Consider the following 21771-nt stretch of genomic DNA (forward strand, 5'->3'; position numbering starts at 1 on the left):
AGCTGAAAATTAGAAACTGACTGGCCAGTTTTATCACATCGCTTGAACCAGGTCCCAGATGAATGTTGTACCATACCACACTAGCACTACAAATTGATGAGCATTAAAAGAGGAGAGAAAAATGCATTCCCAAAATTTTTGGAATTCTGAATGAAATGCCTTTCTCTCCACAATGAAATGGAACCATACTAAGGAGTATAGGGAAGTCCACCTTTTCATCAATTTCAAAATAGTTAAGAAATAGAATGAAATAGCATTCCTGTAAGAAGAACCTCAACATGATTGCTTTTCACAAATAATACCCTATCATTATACAGAAGATAAGCCTAGACCACATCAAATGATAACACTAACAGGCTGCTGCAACAAATGACAAGCCTGGGGCTAAACTAATACAACATCAATCGCTCAACAAGCATTTACTAAGTGCTTGCTACATAAAAGGCACTGTGCTAATCACTGCAGATGCGAAGAAAAAGCAAAAATATTCCCTGTCCAAGGACTTTACATTCTATTAGGGAAGACATCATGTTTATAAATAGGTACATCCAAGATATAGACCACAAGCATTTATTAAGCACCTACTATGTGACAAGAATGGTGCTAAATGCTGGGGATACACAAAAGGGGCAAAAACCGATCTCTGTTCACAAGGAGCTTGCAGTCTAAGGGGGAGGAGGCAACATGCAAACAGCTATGTACAAACAAGGTATACACAGGGTACATTGGAGCTCATCTCAGTGGGAAAGCACTAAAATTAAGGAGGACTAGGAAAAACTTTTTTGCAGAAGGTGGGACTTTAGCTGAAATTTGAAGGAAGTTAGGAAATCTCAGAGGTAGAGGTAGATGGAAGATAAACATTAGAAGGGAAGAAACTGGCAGTTGAGGTAGTAAGTACATCTATTACAGAAGATGGCATCTGAACTGTGTTTGAAAGAAGCCTGGGTGAATAAGGCTGAGTAGGCAGATAATTAAGTAGGTAGATAGATGGGTGAATGAATGGATGGATAGATAGATCTGAGAATCATCTGCCTAGAGGTGACAACTGAACTTATAGAAAGTGATGAGATCACCAAGTGAGGAAGGCCTAGGACTGAGCCTTGGTGCACATTCACAGTTAGTGAGTGGTCCTGCCATAGATGACAATTATTAAGGGAAACCAAGAAAGAAAAGTCAGAATGATGGTCATTTTCTATATAGTCATTCACCAAGTCTTCTCAATTCTACGTCAGCAAAACAGTTCATATCCATCTCCTCATGTCTATTCCCACTGCCGCCATGCTGACATAGGCATTGTTCAATAGCCTCCTTATGGATCCTCTTACCAAGTCTTCTCTCCTCCCTCTCCAATCCATCCTTATCAGCACTGTCACATTAGTTTTCCATATGCACAGATCTCATTATATTACTCTTCTGCTCAAAACTCTTAAATGGTTCATTGCCTGCAGAGCAAAGTTTAGATTCTTTAGCTGGCACTCAAGGCCCACTACAATCTCAAGCTACCCTTACCTCTACCTGTCCCCTACCATGTGCTCTACAGTATGTTCCAGTCAAATTAAATTAAATGCTGTTGTTTGAACTTATGAACTTATCATGTTTTTTATTATAGATAATAATAATGATAATGATAGCTAGTAATTATATAGCACCTACTTTGTATCAGCCATTGTGCCTCATGAGCTCTTTACAAATATCTTATTTGATTCTCATAACACCTCTACGAGGAGGTGCAGTTATTACCTTCATTTTACAGTTGAGGGAACTGAGGCTAACTGAGGTTAAGTTACTTGTCCAAGGTAACACGGCTAGTAAGTATCTAAAGCTGGATTTGAACTCAGGTCTTCCTGATTCCTGGCCCAGTGCTGTCCATCTACGGTGCCACTGTGTATATGACATTTTCCCTATAGACTATAAGGTCTATGCAATAAAACAAGAAACTTTGTCTTATTGAATATTTGCATGTCCCCCATCACTTAGTACAATGTTTCATAAATAATAGACCTCTTTTAAAAATGTTAGTTGAAATGAATTTTTTGGCTTAGTGTATATAGAAAAATATATATATATATATACTATGTACTACTTAGTATACTGCACATGTACTTTAGAAGACAAATCACACAAATTTTAGAACTTGAAGGACCTGTAGAAATTATGTTCCAAACTTTCATTTACTGATGAGTAGAGATCCAGAGAAGGGTAAATTGACTTGTCCAAGGTCATATGACTACTAAGGCCCCAGAACAGGGACCTATAAGGTCTATCTCTTCAAACTAAATACTCATCACCACACAACACTGCCTTCTCTAGTACATATTAGCAGAAAACATTTCATGGGGCTGTTTAAGAGACAAAAAAATAGGTGGATGGCTCAAAGCCTGATCAAATGTGGTGTTTCTTATGTTCCCAAGGGTTCCAATATGTTTTACTTTGGAATAGTGAAATGACTCAGAAATGAATCTTGACTTGTGGTTGGAAACAGAACATGTCCCTTACAGTCTGTGCATCAAAAAAAAAAAAAAAAAGAGGAAAAAAATCTGTTCTCCATTCAATACTGATTTTCTCTTCAATCAGTATGTGCATATTTTCTCAGATAGGTGATGGCCACATGGGGAGCTAATCAGAAGGATAAAATGTATCAGTTAGAAATTATGAAAGATAATGAAAATATTTTGTTTAAAGCTAGATCACTTGTGGTTGTGGCAGGAGAAAGGACCATGATCTTTTTAAACATATGCACCCTGAAATATGCAAGTAGTTTTTTTTTCCCCCCAGTTAATCCACAGGTGCTACTTTTCACTGAATCCACACTCTGCTCCCTTCCCCCAATTATCTCCATTTAAAAAAAAAATGTTTGATCTATTTCCAAAATATTCATGGAAGATGGTCTTAATTTTCCCTTATCTATATCTAAGATACAAGTCCAAGATAAACCCATCAACACAAAGGGCAGAAAGAAATATGTAAAATAATATATAAACTTGGGTAGTGTCATTCAGTAGAGTGATGTAGGAAGCACACAGCAGTAGCAGGTTTACGAAAAAAAAGAAATATGAAAATGAAATTATGAATGAAATTGTGAAGAAAAGAAAAACACAAATGTCCCAAATCAGTCATCATATAATAATCTCATGCTTATGTAGAATAGAATCTGTTTGTTATTTACAAGAAAAACTCAGCTCCATACCATGCCTTCCTTCTGAATTTCTGTAGCTCTTTATTCTTGTGTCATTTTTTTTCATTGTGTCCACCTCTTTGTGACCCTATTGGAGTTTTTCTGGGCAGAGATACTAGAAAGATTTGCCATTTCCTTCTCCAGTTCATTTTACAAATAAGGAAACTAAGACAAACAGAGTTAGGTGACTTGCCCAGGGTCATACAACTAATAAGGGTCTGAGGCCACATTTGAACTCAGGAAGATGAGTCTTCCTGACTCCAGGTTAGGCACTCTATGCACTGTGCCACCTAGGTGTACTATGTATCTAGCTCCTCTATAGCTCTTACTTGGTCATTCATTTGGCTTTTACATGTGCTGAGTTGTAATATTAGTTACTTTGCCAAATGTCAAAACTGGAAGGGATTTTTTAGGTCATTTTTCCTTTCCTCTTGTTTTACAGATAAAGAATCTAAAGCTCAAATAAGCATAATGACTTATCCAAGTCACTATATCCATAAGGCCTTAAATCCAGGCCTTTTCATGGTGCCAACACCAGTACTCTTTCCACTGCCAACTAGACAATAAGGTCTCTCAGCCTCGGTTTCCTCATCTGTAAAATGGGGTTATAATAGCCTTTACCTCACAAGGTTGCTGTGAGTACTAAATGACATCATATAGGTAATATTCTTTGTAAACCTCAAAGTGCTATATAAGGGCTATCATAATCAGATAATTTGATGTTCTTCCGCCCACCCCCATGCTTTGATATATTCAGAAGTCTTGACTACATAGCAGATATATATATATATAGAGAAATATATATATATATATATATATGTATATATATATATATATAATATATATATATATATATATATATATATATATATATATATATATATATATACAGAGAGAGAGAGACAGAGTTACTTGCTTTGGTTTACTCTAGCACTTAAAATATGCCTAAAGGCCAAATAAAATGATATCTGTGTAAATTTAATCTTATAGGGCAATTTCCACGAACCAGTAATGTGGCTAAGAATGTCCTACTTCCATAATAGAACAGTGGTTAGTCAATGATAACTATATGATGAACTTCTTGCCAAAAAAGAAAAAAAGGCACCAGGCACCAACTGAACCATATCTTGACAAGCAGTATTGGGACTATTTAGATATTTTACTAGTTGATGTTTATATGTGTTATAAGAAATGAGCCTGGGAGAGTGAATACAGAGATTCACCTGGGTGGCAAAGAAGAAAAATAAACTATTCACCTTTTTTATTTACTTGGGGCAAATATCTTTAATGTCATTAAGTACTCTAATTAGTAAATGATTTATTGGTGGCAGGACACCAGTGAAAATTTCTGATTTAAAAAAAGAGTCTTGTTACTTTTCTTCCCACTTCCTTCTGTAGAAGATTCAAAACCACTACATATTATTTTTCCCGGTGGATAGGTTTGTGGGTTGAGGTTTTTTGGGTTAAATCTACGATTTCTTTGGTGTAGGGAGTTCCAGTCCAGGTGGCCAATTTTATCAGGGTCACACAGCCAGTATATGAATCCTGGTTTAGAGGTCTTGATCAACTGCAGTATCTTCATCTGCCTGCTGGTGTGTGTGTGTGTGTGTGTGTGTGTGTGTGTGTGTGTGTGTGTGTGTGTGTGAAAACCTAAGTGCTTTTTAGAAGTCTCTCATTCTTTGAAGGACACTGCTGGAAGGGGAAGGGTCCAGTAATGAGACAACAGGAAAGACAATTAGCATACCCATAGATTTTTCTAGGTGAAGAATTATTTACAGCAAGTATTTATAAGGGATCTGCTTATACTTGAAAAATATCAAGGCAGTCCATCTATAGCCAAAGCAACTGAAGAATTCCATTTAAAGTAGAGAAGCCTCCCTTAAATAATTACTGGGCCAGGAGCAATTGCTCTTTAATGGAGCTATTTGCTTCTAAGAGAAATGGCTTTTGACATGAGGATTGAATGTTACCATTCACATGAGTGTGTTAAAACATTTATATTGTCAATTCCCAAGGCAGGATGCTTTTTTTTTTTTTGCAAGAAAGCATATCTGCTGTTGAAAGAGTTCATTTTATTTTTGAAAATATGGTATTTCAAAGTTGTTAAGTCATTTTCAGTCATGTGCAACTCTTCATGATCCCATTCTGGGTTTTCTTAGCAAAGATAAGAGTGTGGCTCGCCATTTCCTTCTCTAGTTCATTTTACAGATGAGGAAACTGAAGCAAACAGGGTAAAGTGACTTGCTTAGGGTCACACAGCTAGTAAGTGTCTGAGGCCACATTTGAACTTAGGTCTTCTTAATTCTAGGCCCAGTGCTCTATCCACTGCACCACCTAGTTGTGACTGTTAAAAGTATATTCTACTATATATTCTATGTATGTACTATAAGAATGTCTTACATAAAGTATATTTTATTGCACAATACATTTTAAGGCTAGTCATGTGTGCAACTCAGTCATGAAAATACAAGTGGAGTTAGATCGTCAGGGTTTAAAAATGATCACATTAAGCCTAGTTGAAAAACAATTGTTTTGCCTCTCCCTCCCTCCAGTCTTGCTTTGTTTTGTTCTGTTCGTGGGAATTTGAAGAACTGGAGAAATTTTGAGAGCATTTGTGGCAAGATGCTTATATTCTCTTAATGAAATTTAATAGGAATTAAAGAAGTAAGTGTGGCCATCTATCACAAAGGCGATGAGCTGACATTGCAAAATATACGTAGTATCAATTAGGACCGATGGGCTTTATTTTTCTGGCCTAAATGCATCTTGAAAAATATTTTCAGGATTCAAATTTTCTAACAAAAATACAAAAAATCATTAGTATATGTAAGCTTCTTGAGGGCAGGGAATATTTTAGTTTTGACTTTGCATCACTAGCACCTAGCACAACATCTGAAACCTAGTAGAAGGTTAATAAATGCTAGATAAATGAATATTGGGTATAATGATTAGCAATAGAAGAAATTAGTGACACTCTAATAAAACAAATTTTTTTTTCGCTTTTTGGTGAGGCAATCGGGATTAAGTAACTGGCTCAGAGTCACACAGCTAGTAAGTGTCAAGTGTCTGAATCCAGATTTGAACTCAGGTCCTCCTGACTCCAAAGCTGGAGCTCTATCCACTGCACCACCTAGCTGCCCCTAAACAATTTTTTTTTTGCAATTCATGACTAAAAATTGGCCATTGGCAGCATTAGTTTGAAGAAACATTCATCCTTTCATTCAACAAAAGATTATTAAGCTCAACTAGATATAAGGATAAATTATTTTAAACCGTAACATAACCAGCACAGGCCTTTGGGGTCACAGATGCAGTCTCTCTAAAAACAAAATTGTATTGATTTTGCTAAATTTAGCCTCAGTGCATAAACTACAGTAGACAAAGAATTGAACAATGTGTCAGTCTCCATCAAAGAATTTTCCCTTGAGTTGCTTGTAAGTAATTTCCTTCTACTTAATTATCTCAATGCTGGCTCCAGATTTTCTCTGATGCAGAAAATGGGATACAGGAAAGGGTAAAAATAAGGGAGAGTCTAGAATTTCATATGATAGAAGTCAGATAATGACACGTGTGTGTGTGTATCTAAGGGGAAGAGGGGGGAGTGGGAGAAGGAGAGAAAAAAGGGAGAAGGAAAGAGAGGGAAAAGACAGAGAAAAGAGAGAGAGGAAAAAAGGAAGGGAAAGAAGGAAAAAGGGAAAGGAGAGGGGTAGGAAGATGGGGAGAGAAGAGAAAAAATGAGTAATTTTACAGCAAAGGGGCCACCAAAGTTAATGGTGTTTATTAAGCTCTCTCTGTGAGTACAGAGGGTCATTTTAGCAACTAGACTTAAGACTGAGCAGTTACCTCCACTCCCTTAAAAAAAAAAAACAACAAAGAAAAGGAAAACATCTTTTCTATGTGCTTCAGCTTATATTTTAAAACCTGCACATTCCAAACAATACTTGAATGCCAAGTTTTTCAACAGTTCATTACACATGTATTCAAATGACTTGATAAAACCTTAAAAATGAGACTTTCCTTTTTTTTCTTTGTGATTTCATTGTCTCCTGTCTTTCCCATAGTCCTTTAACTTTGTTGATTCTAACTGAACAATGGAGACTTTTTTTTAAAAAATCACATCATATGATCAAGGAAAAATCAAATCTTAACAACCTTCTGCCCCTAGAGTTCACTTACCAAAACTTCTTCTGTATAATTTTGCTTTAAGGAGAATCAGAAGAGATGGAGAGAAGGGAAGAACAGATAAATAGACCTTCTATCTATTTCTGTGGATGAATTAAACTACTTAATCTCCAAAATGTCAAAAAGCCTCAAAGGTTGCAGGAAATAAAAGAGAACTCCAGAATCCCAGGCCCAGTTGGAAAATATCTATCTGCAATTGTGACAGCATGATCAGACATGAATGATCTAAATTAGTGGTATTAGTATCATCACTCATCTCTTTAAACATGCAATTTTGCTTTGCCTCATAGAATGTTGTTTGTCCTTCATTCTCGAAGAGGACCATGACATCAGGGAGGTGAAGCCATGACATGCAAGTAAATTGGATTTAAGTGAGACTGGGCTGGGCAAAGTCACCAGCCTCACTTTCTCCTCTGGAACTATCTGGGTCCAGGGGCCAGATATAGATCAGGACAATTGGAGATGGCCCAGGATGCAGTGGGGAACCTTGGCCTTTCAAACTAAGGTCTTTAACAGGTCCCAGTTTGACTAAGGCAATGGCATTCAGTGATTAAGGCTTAATAAGAATTGAGCAATATTGTTATATAATGTTGTTTGAAAGGACAGTCAATTGGTCAATCAACAAATATATGCTAAGCTTCTGCTATTTGAAAAACACTGTGCCTGAGACTATAAAACTAGATCCCTACCTTCAAGAAGCTTTTAATCTAGTTGCGCTAAAAAAAAATATGAGATAAATAATTGGATAAAACAATATCCAAGTTGTCATAAGACTTTACATGATTAATTACTGAATCAATCATAGAAGCAATATATATGTTATAGGAGTACAGAGTAAAGATATATGGCCTTGTGGGCTGGTGTAATCTGAGAAGTCTTAATAGAAGAAGAAAGATTTAAGCTAGGTCTTGAAAACTATTAGGATTTAGATAAGGAGAGAGAAATAAGGAAAGCATTCCAGGCATGATAAAGATGTCCAGGTGGTAGAGTATAATGTGTTTTGGGAAAAGTGAGAAGAAAACTAGATGGAGTATAGCGTTCAAGAACATTTGGTTATTGAGTCGAGAAATATGATTTCATTGAGAAAGTGTTTTCAAAACCTAATTTTGATTTGAAAAATTGAGATTATTTAAAGAGTTGTCTTTTCAGCATTGTATCCATGAATATGAAACTGGAATCATCCAGAAGCACAATGCTGATAATACTAGTCAAAAAAAAAAAAGAGGCTAAAAAAGTAGCAAGGGGTAAGATTATGTCATATATGGATGTAATTTTGTTTTAGGCAGCTGGAGGCTGTTGATGGTGTTTTTATTTTTGTTATCGTTTTGTAGCGTGGAATTAACCTGATAAAAAATGGTGTTTTAGGAAGTTTAACCTGGCAGTGGTGTGCATGATGGCATGATTGGCTATAGGCAAGGAATCTAGTTAGTATGTTCAAATAGTAACCCAGGCTGGAAGGGAAAAGGACCTTAACTAGACTAGTGATAGTGGCAATGAAAAGGAAGAGATGGACATTGTGAAAGAATTGACAGGTCTTGGTAGTTTCTATGCAGTAGCAAAAGAGTGAATGATGCCAAGGTTTCAAGCAGAGTTAACCAGAAAATGATAGTACCATTGATAGAAACAGAGATATTGAATGCGGAAGCTAGTTTGGGAGGAAAAGAAAAAATTCAGTTTAGATGTATTGACAAAAGATGGTGGCCCAGCAGAGGCAAAATGTGATCAGGCTGTGTCTGACTGGTGGTACAGTAGATAGGATTCTGGACTTGTAATCAGGAATAACAGTGCAGATCTGGCCCTAGCCACTTACCAACTGTGAGGCTTTGGACAAGGCACTTGACCCTACTCAGCCTTAGTTTCTCCATCTGTAAAATGGGAATAATAACAGCACCTACCTTACAGGAACAACACATGTAATGTACTTTGTAAACATTAAAGTTATATATACATGCTATTGATTATTATTATTATTATTATTATTATTATTATTATTAACATCATCATCATCATCATTACAGAAGTAGAAAAAGAACTGGAAACTGGATTTTTAAAAAGACTTGAGAGTCAGCAAGACTCTCAATTTCACATCAGAAACATCTGGGAAAACAGATACAGACAATTTTTAAAAGGACTGGGAAAAGTCATACAGGAGTGTCCCACTCAGCAAAACCTAGCTGTAGCAAGAGGTATAGCAACAAAAGTCACAGAAACTCAGCAAGTCTGAATGATGAGGGGAGTATTCCCCTAATGAGACTGCATCGTAGTTGTGTTTCTCCCAGAACTCCTTCCTCTTCCAATTCTACATATGTATAAGATGTAGGTTGATCTCCTTGTGTGATAAGGCAAAAGGCTTCTTTACTCTCCCTATTATCAGATGATGAAGTATTACTGGAAAGAATAGTAGAAATGCTTCAAGAGGAAAGCAGAAGAAAAAGACTCTGAGGAGGCAGAGAGGAATCCTAACCTGATAGAGGTGGAACAACATGACATCACGAAAAGGAGTTTTGGAAAAGGTGGGCCACTGAACCAGGGGAACTAAGAAGTCCTCTCTTTTTCTCTTTTCTCAATCAAAATAACAAGTTGCAGGACAAAAAGTATGGAACAGAAATGGTTAACTTGGAATTGCAAACCAAAACAAGATAATAAGAGAGCACGTAGCTGTCTTCAATGAGCTCAAGCCATCTCGGGTGGCTGAACTTTCTAAGGGGACTGAAACGATGTGTGGATATGATTGATGAGTAGTCTTTACTGGTTGTTGTCTTTTAATCAGAGAAGAATGAGAGACGTGAAGTAAGGATGGAGTCGGCGTCCAAACTTTCAGAAAGGAGAGGGAGGTGAATGCTTCAAACGATAAGCTGGTGAGCATGACTTTGATTCCAGGCAAGTTCTACAATGTATTATTAAAGGGATGGTTTCTTCGTACTTAGGAAAATGGTCATCACTACGATTTCATTAAGAACAAGTAATGCCTGACTAATGTGTTTCTTTTTTTTTAAACAGAGTTGACTCACTGAAAAAGTAAGGGGTTGCTATAGACATGGTATACCTTGATTTCATCAAGGCATTTGACCAACTACCATGGCATGGACAAAATAGAGAAATATGATGTGGATAATAGTATAGTTATGTAGATTTTAAAGTGGCTAATTAACCAAAATTAAAGAACCTTACACACCCCCACCTGATGGGGTGCTTGTGCTTGGACCCTAGCCCTAGGACCATATCTCTCCCCAGCCCAAAGACTCTATCTCTGGCAATAACTCATGGGTGGGCTCCAGTGAGGCAAACTGTCTCTCCCTGTTACAAGAAACCTCTATAGAATTTTCCTTGTATGAACAGGACTATCTTGTTCCAGCAAAACTGTCACATACTGATTCCCACAGTTACCGTATACAATCCAGAGGTCAAAATATAGACGTCAACTCCCAAGGCTATCTTGTACAAACAGGATGGCCATGCCACTAGTGAATGACCCCTGTGCCCAAGGTACAGAAACTGTATGTTCCTTTAGGAGCTGACCACTCCTTGATCCTGCCCCCCACCACCTAATTAGCATACTTGCCACATAATTCACCGTACCTTTCCTATATAAGTTTCAGCATCACTCCTGTTAGGTTGTTAGTTCTCTAAAGAGCCCTGCCTACTATATAGCGTTACAATAAACTTTTTGCCACTTGACTAGGAAGACTGCTTGAGTCCTTAAATTCTTTCCAAATGACTCTGCCCTGTACCTCCATAGTTCCCCTAAACCACATCACACCTACAGAGAAGGTCTTCAAACACTTTTAATTAAAGTTTGTGAAAATGATTCAAATTTATTACTGGATCAGTATCAACCGCATAGCATCACCATCATAACTTATATTTGTGCAGTCTTTTAATATTTCCAAAACACTCAGATCACAACAAACCTATGCTATAAATAATACAAATATTACTACCTATATTTTAATAGATGAGCAAACTCAGGCTTAAGTTGTGACTTGCCTATGATTGTAAAGCTAGTAAGTGCCTTTGGTGGCATTCAAATTTAGGTGTCTTCTCACTCAAAGTTCAACATTCTTTCTAATATGCAAAGTTGTTTCATGCCATTAATGAAGTGTAATCCACCCGTTCTTGGTCTTGTGCTGTTCAGCTTATTTATATATGGTTTGGATGGATGCATATCAAGTTTAGGATTGTCATGAAGTTGCAAGGGATGTCATCAGGAATAAGAATTTTAAATGACCTTGACCTAAGAGGATAGTGGTCCAAATTTAATAAAATGAAACTAAATGAACTTTATTCCTACATATGGGTTCAAAAAATCATCTACACAAATCAGTCAGTCAGTTAATGTTTATTAAATATCTATTATATGCCAGGCACTGTGCTAAGCACTGGGGGTACAAAATGGGGAAAAAGATAGTGCCTGCTTTCAAGGAGCTCACAATCTAATGGGGGAGGCAAATGAATGTGTACAAAAAAGCTGTATATAGGAAAAAATAAGAAATAATTAGCTAGAACTTAAGAGGGATTGGGAAAGACTTCCTGTAGAAGATAAGATTTTGGTTGAGACTTGAAGGAAGCCAGGGGATGAGGACAGAGATGACAGAGATGAGGAGGGAGAGCATTCTAGGCATGGGAGACAGCTACTGAAAATGTCCAGACTCAGACCAAACACTTGACACTTACTAGCTGTGTGACCCTGTGCAAGTCACTTAACCCCAAATGCCAAAAAAAAAAAAAGAAGAGAGAGAGAGAGTGAGAATGCCCAGAGCCCAAAGATGGAAGGTCCTGTGCATGGGACAGCCATGAGGCCAGTGTCACCAAATCAAAAAGTATGTAGTAAGGAGTAAGGTTTAAGAAAGGGGTGGTGGTGGTTATAAAGGACTTTGGATTTCAAATAGAGAATTTTATATTTGATCCTGGAGGCAACAGGGAGCCACTAGAGTTTATTGAGGAGTAAGAGAGGGGAGGGTGCTTTAGAAAAATTACTTTGGCAGATGAATGTAAGATAGACTGGAGTGGGAAGAGATTTGAGGCAGGTAGATAGATTGCATATACCAGGCTGTAGCAATAGTCCAAGCATGGACTAACATCCAAGCATGATCAGGGCCTGAGCCATGGTGGTGGCAATGTCAGAGGAGAGAGAAAATGGCATTGGACAGATGCTGCAAAGGTAGAATCAATTAGTCTTTTCAAGAGATTGCATGTGGGTGGTGAGAGAGTGATGAGTTGAAAAGAGCACTAGGCACTCACCTTATGAATCTGGGGGACTGAGAGGATGATATTTCCCTCTCTAGTAATGGGAAGGTCTAGATGTGGTATAGGGAGAAGGGTTGAGGGGAAAAGATAACGAGTTCAATTTTGGACATGTGGAGTTTAAGATGTCTACTGGATACCCAGTTAGAAATGTCAGAATTGCAGTTACAGGTCAGGTTGGGGAAGGAGTGGTAAATTTGAGGTGCAATATGGAGGAAATGTATCTACACAAGAGTTGATGCGAAAATGGTCTAGGGGTTTTAGTGGATTACAAACTCAAAATAAGTCAACAGTGTTTATGGAAGTCGAAAACACTGATGTGATCTTAGGCTACGTTGAGGACTAGTCTCCAAAAAGAGAGAGATGAACATTTCGCTGAACTCTATCCCTGTTCAGACACCTGGGTCCCACAATTCAAGGAAGAGGTTGACAAACAGGAATGTGTCCAAAGAAAAGCTGCCAGAATAGTGAAGAAACTTAAAATCATCTTGGAATAAATTAAAGGAATTGGGCATATTTCATGATGGATAATAGGTTTTTAGAGCCAGAAGGAAGTATAGAGGTCATCAAGTTCAACCTCCTCATTTTACAAGGGAGGAAAGAAGGCCAAGAGAGGTTGACTGACATACCCATTATCTCCCAAGTAGCACAGAAAGGCATCCAGTTAGAATTCACTTCCTGTAGACTACAGGAAGACTCCTTCGTAATAGTAAAACAAAACAACAACAAACAACAGTAGTTTCTCAATGAGACAGAAATATTCAAAGAAATCCAAGATAAAAAGACATGAGCCTGAAACATGATTTGGGCTCAAGGCTAGGCCAGTGGCATGACTTTAATCCCTCAAAAAAGAAGATACTCTCAGTATCTCTAAGCCAACCTACCTGAGCTACTGGAAAAATGGAAGGCATACAGAAGAAAGACCAGAAGGACAGCACATCTACTCCTTCCACATAGAAATTACATCTTGAGTCAAGGGAAGGTTACAGACAATTTATGTTCTTTGAATCATTTCTTCTATTTGAGTTAAAATAATCTTTTCACTCCCCCTCTTTCTTTCACTTGGGTAGCTGGCAAGTTTTCTAATGTAACTATTGAATGAAATGTCCTTAAATTTTAATCAAACAGTATGATTGTAGGGCAGCTAAATGGGTAATTAATATAACACAACTCTTGCTTCACTCTTGTATTCCTATTCTATGTTTCTTTTATGTTTTAGTGCTCTGTGTGAAATGATGGGGGTTTTTTTAACCAAGAAATAAGAATTAAATCTTACTTGATTTTTAAAAAGTCCAAATTGTAAGCAGTACCATGGCATTATACATCTTCCCCAATAGATGCAGAAATAAAACCCACACTTACTAAGAAATGCCTCTTATTAAAAAAAAAAAAGCACAGTAAGTTCTGTTTCTAACTGTTGAGAATGTTTCTTACATAAGGAATAGAAGGAAAAAATTTATACTAACACATCTGATTGTGCTTTATAAGTAACACCAAAATTAATCTTACATTAGAGCTTATTTATCATTGCTTTCTATATAGTAAAAGGCTTCTCTGAATATTTGGTTTTTCATTAAGCCGACGATTTTTGTTTGCTTGTCTTTCCATCATCTTCTGTGTCTGACTGGAACTTACTGCACCTTGACATTTTGTTGAGGGAAAAAGTTATTTTCTTCATAGAAGAGACTTATTGATGCAATCACACCAACCAATGGCAGCATGGCTCTGGAAGGATTATGTTCTCTGCTGTCTCCTTCTCTTCAAGGGTACATCTAAAACTAGTCCTGAAATACTTTATAGAAATACAAATGTACTATAAAGAAAGACAAATTTGAAGAATTCAGAGAAATGTGGGAAGACTTGTATGAACAGATGCATTAAAACCAGAAATAAAGGAACAATGTAGTACAAGTAATGAGTACAATAATTTAAGTAAAGTTGAAATTGAGAGATAAAACTCTGATCAATTAATGACCAATTTTGGTATATTCTACTGTCCCAATAAAAAGACAAATCCTTCTTTTTTTGTTAACAATTGAAAAAGTTTTTTAAGGCTTATACTTTTTAGGTGTTGGAGGGGTGATTTAGATGTTTGTTGGAAAGCACTGGTTGTAACAAAAGAAGATGAAGCTATACTTTTTTAAAAAAAATAGTTCAAAAGAATATGTTTGTATAAATAATTTGGGGGTGGCAACAATTTTATGAGGAGCAATAGTGGAATTAAATGTCTTGTTCAGGCAGATCCTATTTTTCACTGATATCCACTAAATATCGAGATGTCTAGAAGAAGACAAGAGCATGGTAGGTAGAGTCCCTGTGGCAGATTTATGGGAGCACATGGACAAGAGTCACACAGGATGATCAAGTAGGATGGGTTGTGATCAATAACCACTGGAAAGAGGCCCTATGTTATTAAGATCACAGATTCACAGATTCCAAATTGATATTTTGAGTCCCAAATCTTAATTTTTGCTTCTGCTCCTAAATGGGTATGAATCCTTTTTATGGAATCTACCCAACTCCCTAAGAACTTGAAGAGAGGGTAAATTTAGGGATAAGACCTTGTGGGAGGCAATGCAGTGTTAAGTTAGAACATAATGGGAATATGTGTTTGTGTTTGTGTGTGTGTGTGTGTGTGTGTGTGTGTGTGTGTGCGCGCATGTGCGCATGCCCGTATAACATCTTTACCACATGTAGTACCACAGAATAGCATTTATATGGGGCTGAGTAGTTTATATTTAGTATTTTATTTTATTTTTCTCATCTTTAGAATAAAGAAAATTCTGCTGACTCAAGGGGGCATTTTCGTTTTTGTGAAAAGTACTGATGTTCCTAAGTAGAAAGTAGTTGCAATAGTACTATTATTTTATGGTACTGTGGAAGATTACAAACTAGATTCATGACCTTTTGGAGCTTTCAGAAGAGAAAAGATTTTTATTATCAACTGTGAGACATCGCAGAATTCACAATTCCTCATCATTCTTTGTCATCATTTCGTCTATATCAGAACCTAGTGAATTCAATGTGTAAGGGAAAATGAAATTCAAATTAACTAGATTCAAATCATTTGATGCTTCTATTAAAGAATAATGGGGCATCCAGTCCTCTGGGGGGGGGGGAAGAGGGAGCTCTGAATCATGTATTACTTTGAACATACAAATCTACACGAAGCCTTCAAACTCCATACAGAATGTTTGGTCACAGAAAAAAAAAGATGGAAGTTATGTCTAGGTATGAGGAGTCTGGACCATTATTAAACTTTGCAATCCTAATTTTATGATCAGTTGAAATATTTATACATGGAACTGAGTTTGGGTAACATTGCAGACACACGTGTTTCTCTAATAATCATACCACTATGGAGACAGAAAGTATCCTATCATACCCACCAAAAATTCAAGTTAATTCAATTAACTTTTATTAATACCTACTATATGCCAGGCAGTGAACTAGGTATTGGGAACAGAAAGACAAAAATGACATCTTGAACTCTCTGCAGCCTTTGACACTGTAGATAGCTAATGATTGAAAAGAGCTAAGCACCCTAAGCATCCAGTCCAGCCCAATCTAGGCTACCTGTAATTTTATTTTATTTCAATTCTCCTGTTCTTAGATTTAAACTGACAGAACAATTCAGCCTACCATCACCATCCTCAAGTGTAAAAAACAGGGATAATATTACCTACCTTGCAGGGTTATTGTGAGGATCATATAAGACAGTGTTTACAAAAGCACTTAGGACAGTGCCTGGCACGTAGTGGCCATTATATAAATGCTGGTTCCCTTCCCTTCCCAATGAAAGTCTAAGAAGAACATGAAGGCAAGAGTACTTGGCTCCATACATATGTTGTCCTTGCCAGAGTAGGAGGAAAACTGTTGCTCTGGCTTTTCATGGTAGTTACAGTAAAGAAAAAAAAAAAAAGCAATTTCTCTGAGAAATTAAATATATATAACTGCTTAGCTTTTATGTTTGTTTGTTAGTTTTCACTATGAGAGAGATCTTAAAACCTGACTGAACTCAAATGCTAATTCTAAGAATGTTGGAACACAAACTAAGTTTCTCAGAGTATTAATAAATTCCAAATCTGAATCACCCGTTCAAATTGAAAGATTTCCCCAGGTATCCAGTGCCACATAACTCTGAATGACTTTCTGATAGAACCCTAGAATAAGATGAAAAAGCTTTTTATCCCAGATAGATTGGGCTTTTGATATCCAAATAATGAGATTAGTCCACTTATCTCAATCCTGTTAACCAGGTGAGGGTGAACCCTCTAAAAGTCTATGTTGGAAGAAGCAGAAATGCTGCTCTTGTTATCTCCTTCCAGGGGCTCTTAGTTTCCATGAGTATACATTTTCATTCCTTTCAAATGCATTATACATAATTATGCAAAGAATTTAATGGAAAAGGATGTAAGGATGGTAAAATGTCTGCATGTCCAACATGTCCAAATGGAACCAACCAGATTCATTCCAAAACCTAACTTTCCCATTTTTATCAATGGCACCACCATTCATTCAGTCAGCCAGCCTGGAAAACTAGAAATCATCTTTTCTGTGCAGCTAGGTGGCATGGTGGGTAAAATGCTGGAATCAGAGTCAAAAGACCTGAGTTAGAATTCCTCCTCAGACACTGTATGACCTTGGGAAGTTATTAACCTCAATAAGCCAGTTTCTTTATCTATAAAATAAGGTTAATAATAGTGTCTACTTCTCAGGATTGTTGTTAGCATCAAATGAGATTATATAAAACAACATACACACACATACATACACATTTATACATACATATATACACATATATACATACACATATATATAATACATATATACAGTGCTTCGTAACTTTAAAGCATTATATACTAACTGTTATTATTGTTATTGTTACTATCTTCACTCAGTATGACTCATTTTGTTGCCAAGTTCTGTTCATTCTTCCTCTGCAATAATTTCTGAATTTTCCCTCTTTTCTACTCCCCCTAATACCACTTTAGTTTAGGCCCTCATTCCTTCTTGCCCTGGTTAGTACAACATCCTCCTAGCCTCCCTGACTTCAGCCACACCCCTCTCTAATCCATCCTTTACGCTATGCCACAGTAATATACCCAATGCACAAATCTGACTGAGACCCAATTATGTTGACAGACATACACAAACCACAAACACTTAATGGCTCCCCAGTGCTTACCACATAAAATGTAAACTCATTAATTCACCTGCCATTAAATGCCTTCTACCATCCAGAATTAAATTACCTTTCCAGACTTACCTCATAATGATTCTTTCAAATATTCCACTTACCAACGTAAAAGGCCATTTGCCGCCCCCCAGTCCCTCCCTGACCACCTTCTGGGCTTTTGTGAACACTGTCCCTCATGCCTACAAGGGCCCTCTTTCCACCCCTGACTGTTGAAATCCTTATCTTGCCCTTAAGGCTCAGCTCAAGTGTCCTCTCTGAATCTCCCTCTGATCCCTCCAGCTGTATGTGACCTTGCCCTTTCTGAATCTCTCATACTTTGGTCCTCTCCCATATACTTATCATAGTGTATTTTATATATGAATGTGTATGCAGTTGCAAGTTTGGAACTTCAGCCTGTTCATCTTTGAATATCTATTTCGTGCCCAACAAATGTCATTTAAGAGACAGTTGATAGATGATTTTTGAATTGAATTATTCATTTGACTTGGTACTCGAGAATGCAGAATGGTGAATGCCCTTTCAGGATATATAGTGATATAGACTGAAACTGTGATTTCATTGGTACCAATGAAGTATTTCCTCTACCAAAGTAGGTCAGCATCCTTTCTACTACTTTACAATCTTAGAGAGAGATTTTTCCAGTACGTATCAAATACAGTACTCAAACTCAGGTTCTGAGACCAATTCTCTGTCCACTATGCTACACTGCCTCTTATTTCAAATTTATTATTTGTTGTTTTTAAAAAATTATCATTCTCCCTAAGTCATCAAATCTACTGAATCCAAAGAATAAGCCACAAGGGATTGTCTTCAGATACAGTAAGGGCTTTTGTTGTTGTTGAGTTTTTCAATCATGTCCAACACTTTGTGATCCCATTTGGGGTTTTCTTGGCAAAGATACTGGAGGGGTTTGCGTTTCTTTCTCCAAATCATTTTACAGATAAAGAAATAGAGGCAAACAGAGTTAAGTGACTTGCTCAGGGGTCACACAACTAGTAAGTGTCTGAGGCCAGATCTGAACTAAGGAGGATGAATCTGCGTGACTCCAGGACCAACACCAGACTATGGCACTACCTAGCTGCCCACATAGTAAGTTTATTTGCATCATCATCATCTGTGGAACCTGGAAGGGACATGTGCCCTGGACCTGTTATATCAAGCTATCATTCAATTGTTTGTGGTATATGGTACAAGCACACACATGTATGTAAGCATGAGCACTGGAGATTTTATACTCTTTGGGTCCCCCAGCATCTAAGTGTCTGGCATATAGTACGTGCTTAATAAATGCTTGTTGATTAATCTATCATCCTAAAGCTGACCCTACTCATACTCAACAGAGACTATAGTTATTATCTTCACTATGCACATTTGGCCTTTTTAATATTATATGACATAAATATACTGATTTAAAATTTACAAATTAATTTAATTATTTCATTACAGTATCATAAGTCTTACAGAGTAATTCACATTTGCAGATGAGGAAACTGAGGTCCAGAGAGGCCAAGTGACTTTCCATGGTCACACAGATAGTTAAGTATCAGAGGTCAAATTTGAATTCAAGTCTTCTGACTCCAAGTCCAGCAAGCAATGGTTATATATTTGAACTGGAACAAAGGCTGAACAAGAACTACTATGCTTAGGCAAGAATTTTTTTTTAATTACTTATGGTTTGAAGAACTGAGCTCTTACTTAAAATACAGTGAGGTTCAGTAGAAAGAGTACTAAAGTCAGAAGACCTGAGTTTGAGCCTCAGCTCTGCTACTTACTGGCAACGTGTGGGACCTTGGGCAAGTCATATCACATCATATCACTTTTAGCCTAGTCTCCTTCATGTCTAAAATAGAGATAATATGGCTTACCCTGTCTACTGTTATGAAAACCAAACAGTACTCATGAAGGCACTTTATAAATTAGAAATTGCTTTCTCTCCTGAAGGCCAAAAGGATATTATCTTACAGATACAAATGATAGAAAGAAATGACTAGAAACAATCACAAAATCATCAACTAATCAAAAATAAGTAGTAATAATAATAATAATAGCAACAAAATGACTCAGAACAGGGTTGCTGAATGGGAAGAAGGTAATAGAAAATGACCTCTAAGTTTCTTTCCAGAGCTAAGATTCTATGATTCCATAACAATTCTTTACACATTGCTCTTACTGAGAAGTAAGCAGGGCAGGTATCATTCTATCTTTTTTAACAAAGGAGGAAACTGAGGCACAAAGAGATTATATGAGGATGATTTATTCAAGGTCCCACAGGTAGAAAGTAGCAGAGTCCAAATGAGAGATTAGGTCTTCTGACTTCTAGATCAGGGCTCTCCCATTTTATTAACTCACAAATGTGTGCTAACCCACTGTGCTTAGGTATAAGACATGACATTTGAAACCAAAATCATAGGATCATAGATTTGGAGCTGGGAGGGGCTTTAGATGTCATCTAGTCCAACCCTTTGATTTTTACAGATGGGTAAACTGAAGCCTAGAGGAGTGAAGTGGTTTGCCCAAGGTTACAAAGGGAGTAAGTGGAGGAGCTGGAGTCAAACTATATTGGACAACAGAGTGACATTTGCACCAAGGTCCTACTGAAAAATCTTCATATTATTTACATCAATTATCCTTGTAAGTTTTCCCTAAATCCTTTAGGTTGGTGGATTTTATTTTTATTTTTGCTATTTTTTAAAAATAGCTAAGCTGTACACATACCACCCAGAATCACTACCATTGAACAGTGAGAGAGTGCAGACTATGATATAATTTTCAGGACCCTATTTAAACTACTTTAAATGAAACATGGGCTGTATGCAGATAGTACACAGTACAAGAGAAAGCAACCTATGGCTGTCTTCCTATGCTTTCCACTTGAGGGGAGCAGGATGTTATTTAATCACCTTGGGCCAAAGAAGTAATTACACTGGAGACAGATAAGAGCGTTTGGGCTGTCGGAATAAAGAAAATGTAAATACCTTCTTATACTGCACCACTGCAAAGATCAGAGAGAGAACAAACAACCGAAGCCTGGAAAACAAAACCCAGAAAGCAAAAGGCAGCCCGGTGCAGCCTGCAGCACTGAGCCAAAAATCTCTTTCTCTTTAGTACTGAAGGAAGCAAAACTCACCGCAAATTCAACTTCTAAGACCACAGGCTACAAGAGCCAATCCCAGCTGCTCTAAAGTGTTAGTTTCAGGCCTGTAATTACGGTTGTTGGGTTTTGTTTGTTTTTTCCTAACAGAGTCTAAATTCTCTCCCTGTACAGATGGAAAAAAAAAAAGGCAGATGACATGTTGAACCTTTTGGTCCCTCAATGCGAAAGAAGATGTAAAATCAATGCACACAGTCAATTTTTAAAAAAATAGCACGACAGAGATCTTCGAACTCTGTACTTACAGCCCCAAATGTCTCCCGATCTCGGCAGCTGGGGGATAACTAGCCCATCTCTTTATGACACTGTTGCTTCCATCAGCTGTTGAAATATAAAACAAAATACGGGTACAAACCCCATCAGTGAGAGACCCAGCGTTCCAGAGCATCAGTCTTCAGCCAGCACTAAAGGGGAATTTTCAGACTACGAACCCGAGTGCTAAAGAGTAAGTAAATACCTTTCCACTGGCAGTGACAGAGGACAGACAGATGCTTCAGCCTTTGCTGCTGCTGCTGCCGCTGCTCTGATGCTGCTAATGCTGATGCTGATGCAGCCGTCGCTGCTCCTTTCTGTCTTGTGTAACAGCGCCCGCAGCTTACTGCCACGGACTCCTAGCCAAGCCGGCTGCTTCCAGGAGTCTGGGGGGTCCTAGTGCCCTCTCTAGCAAAGAGAACTTAGACTTCCCAGGCTGGCTGAAGAATGAATGCTGTATTAGCCACCATGGTCCCCAGGACTTGATTGATAGGCATCATTATTTATTATCGTGACATGCTCTGCTTTGGAAGGGGGGAAATGACCCGCAAACAGTCTGCAAAGTGG

General features: G+C 37.5%; 1 protein-coding gene across 1 annotated transcript in view; it reads right to left on the minus strand.

Annotated features, from left to right (window-relative positions):
• Nucleotides 1-21529, minus strand: part of RAB27B (RAB27B, member RAS oncogene family) — a 208441-nt gene extending 186912 nt beyond the window's left edge. Inside the window, exons 1-2 of the mRNA XM_020994436.2 lie at nucleotides 21410-21529; nucleotides 21198-21273 (exon numbers count right to left, since the gene is read on the minus strand). The gene's annotated coding sequence lies outside the window, so the exon portion shown is untranslated. The remainder of the gene's footprint in view (nucleotides 1-21197; nucleotides 21274-21409) is intronic.
• Between the last annotated feature and the right edge of the window lie 242 nt (nucleotides 21530-21771).

This window comes from Phascolarctos cinereus, unplaced genomic scaffold (assembly GCF_003287225.1).
Source record: "Phascolarctos cinereus isolate Bilbo 61053 unplaced genomic scaffold, phaCin_HiC Scaffold_4;HRSCAF=312, whole genome shotgun sequence".
Taxonomy (NCBI): domain Eukaryota; kingdom Metazoa; phylum Chordata; class Mammalia; order Diprotodontia; family Phascolarctidae; genus Phascolarctos; species Phascolarctos cinereus.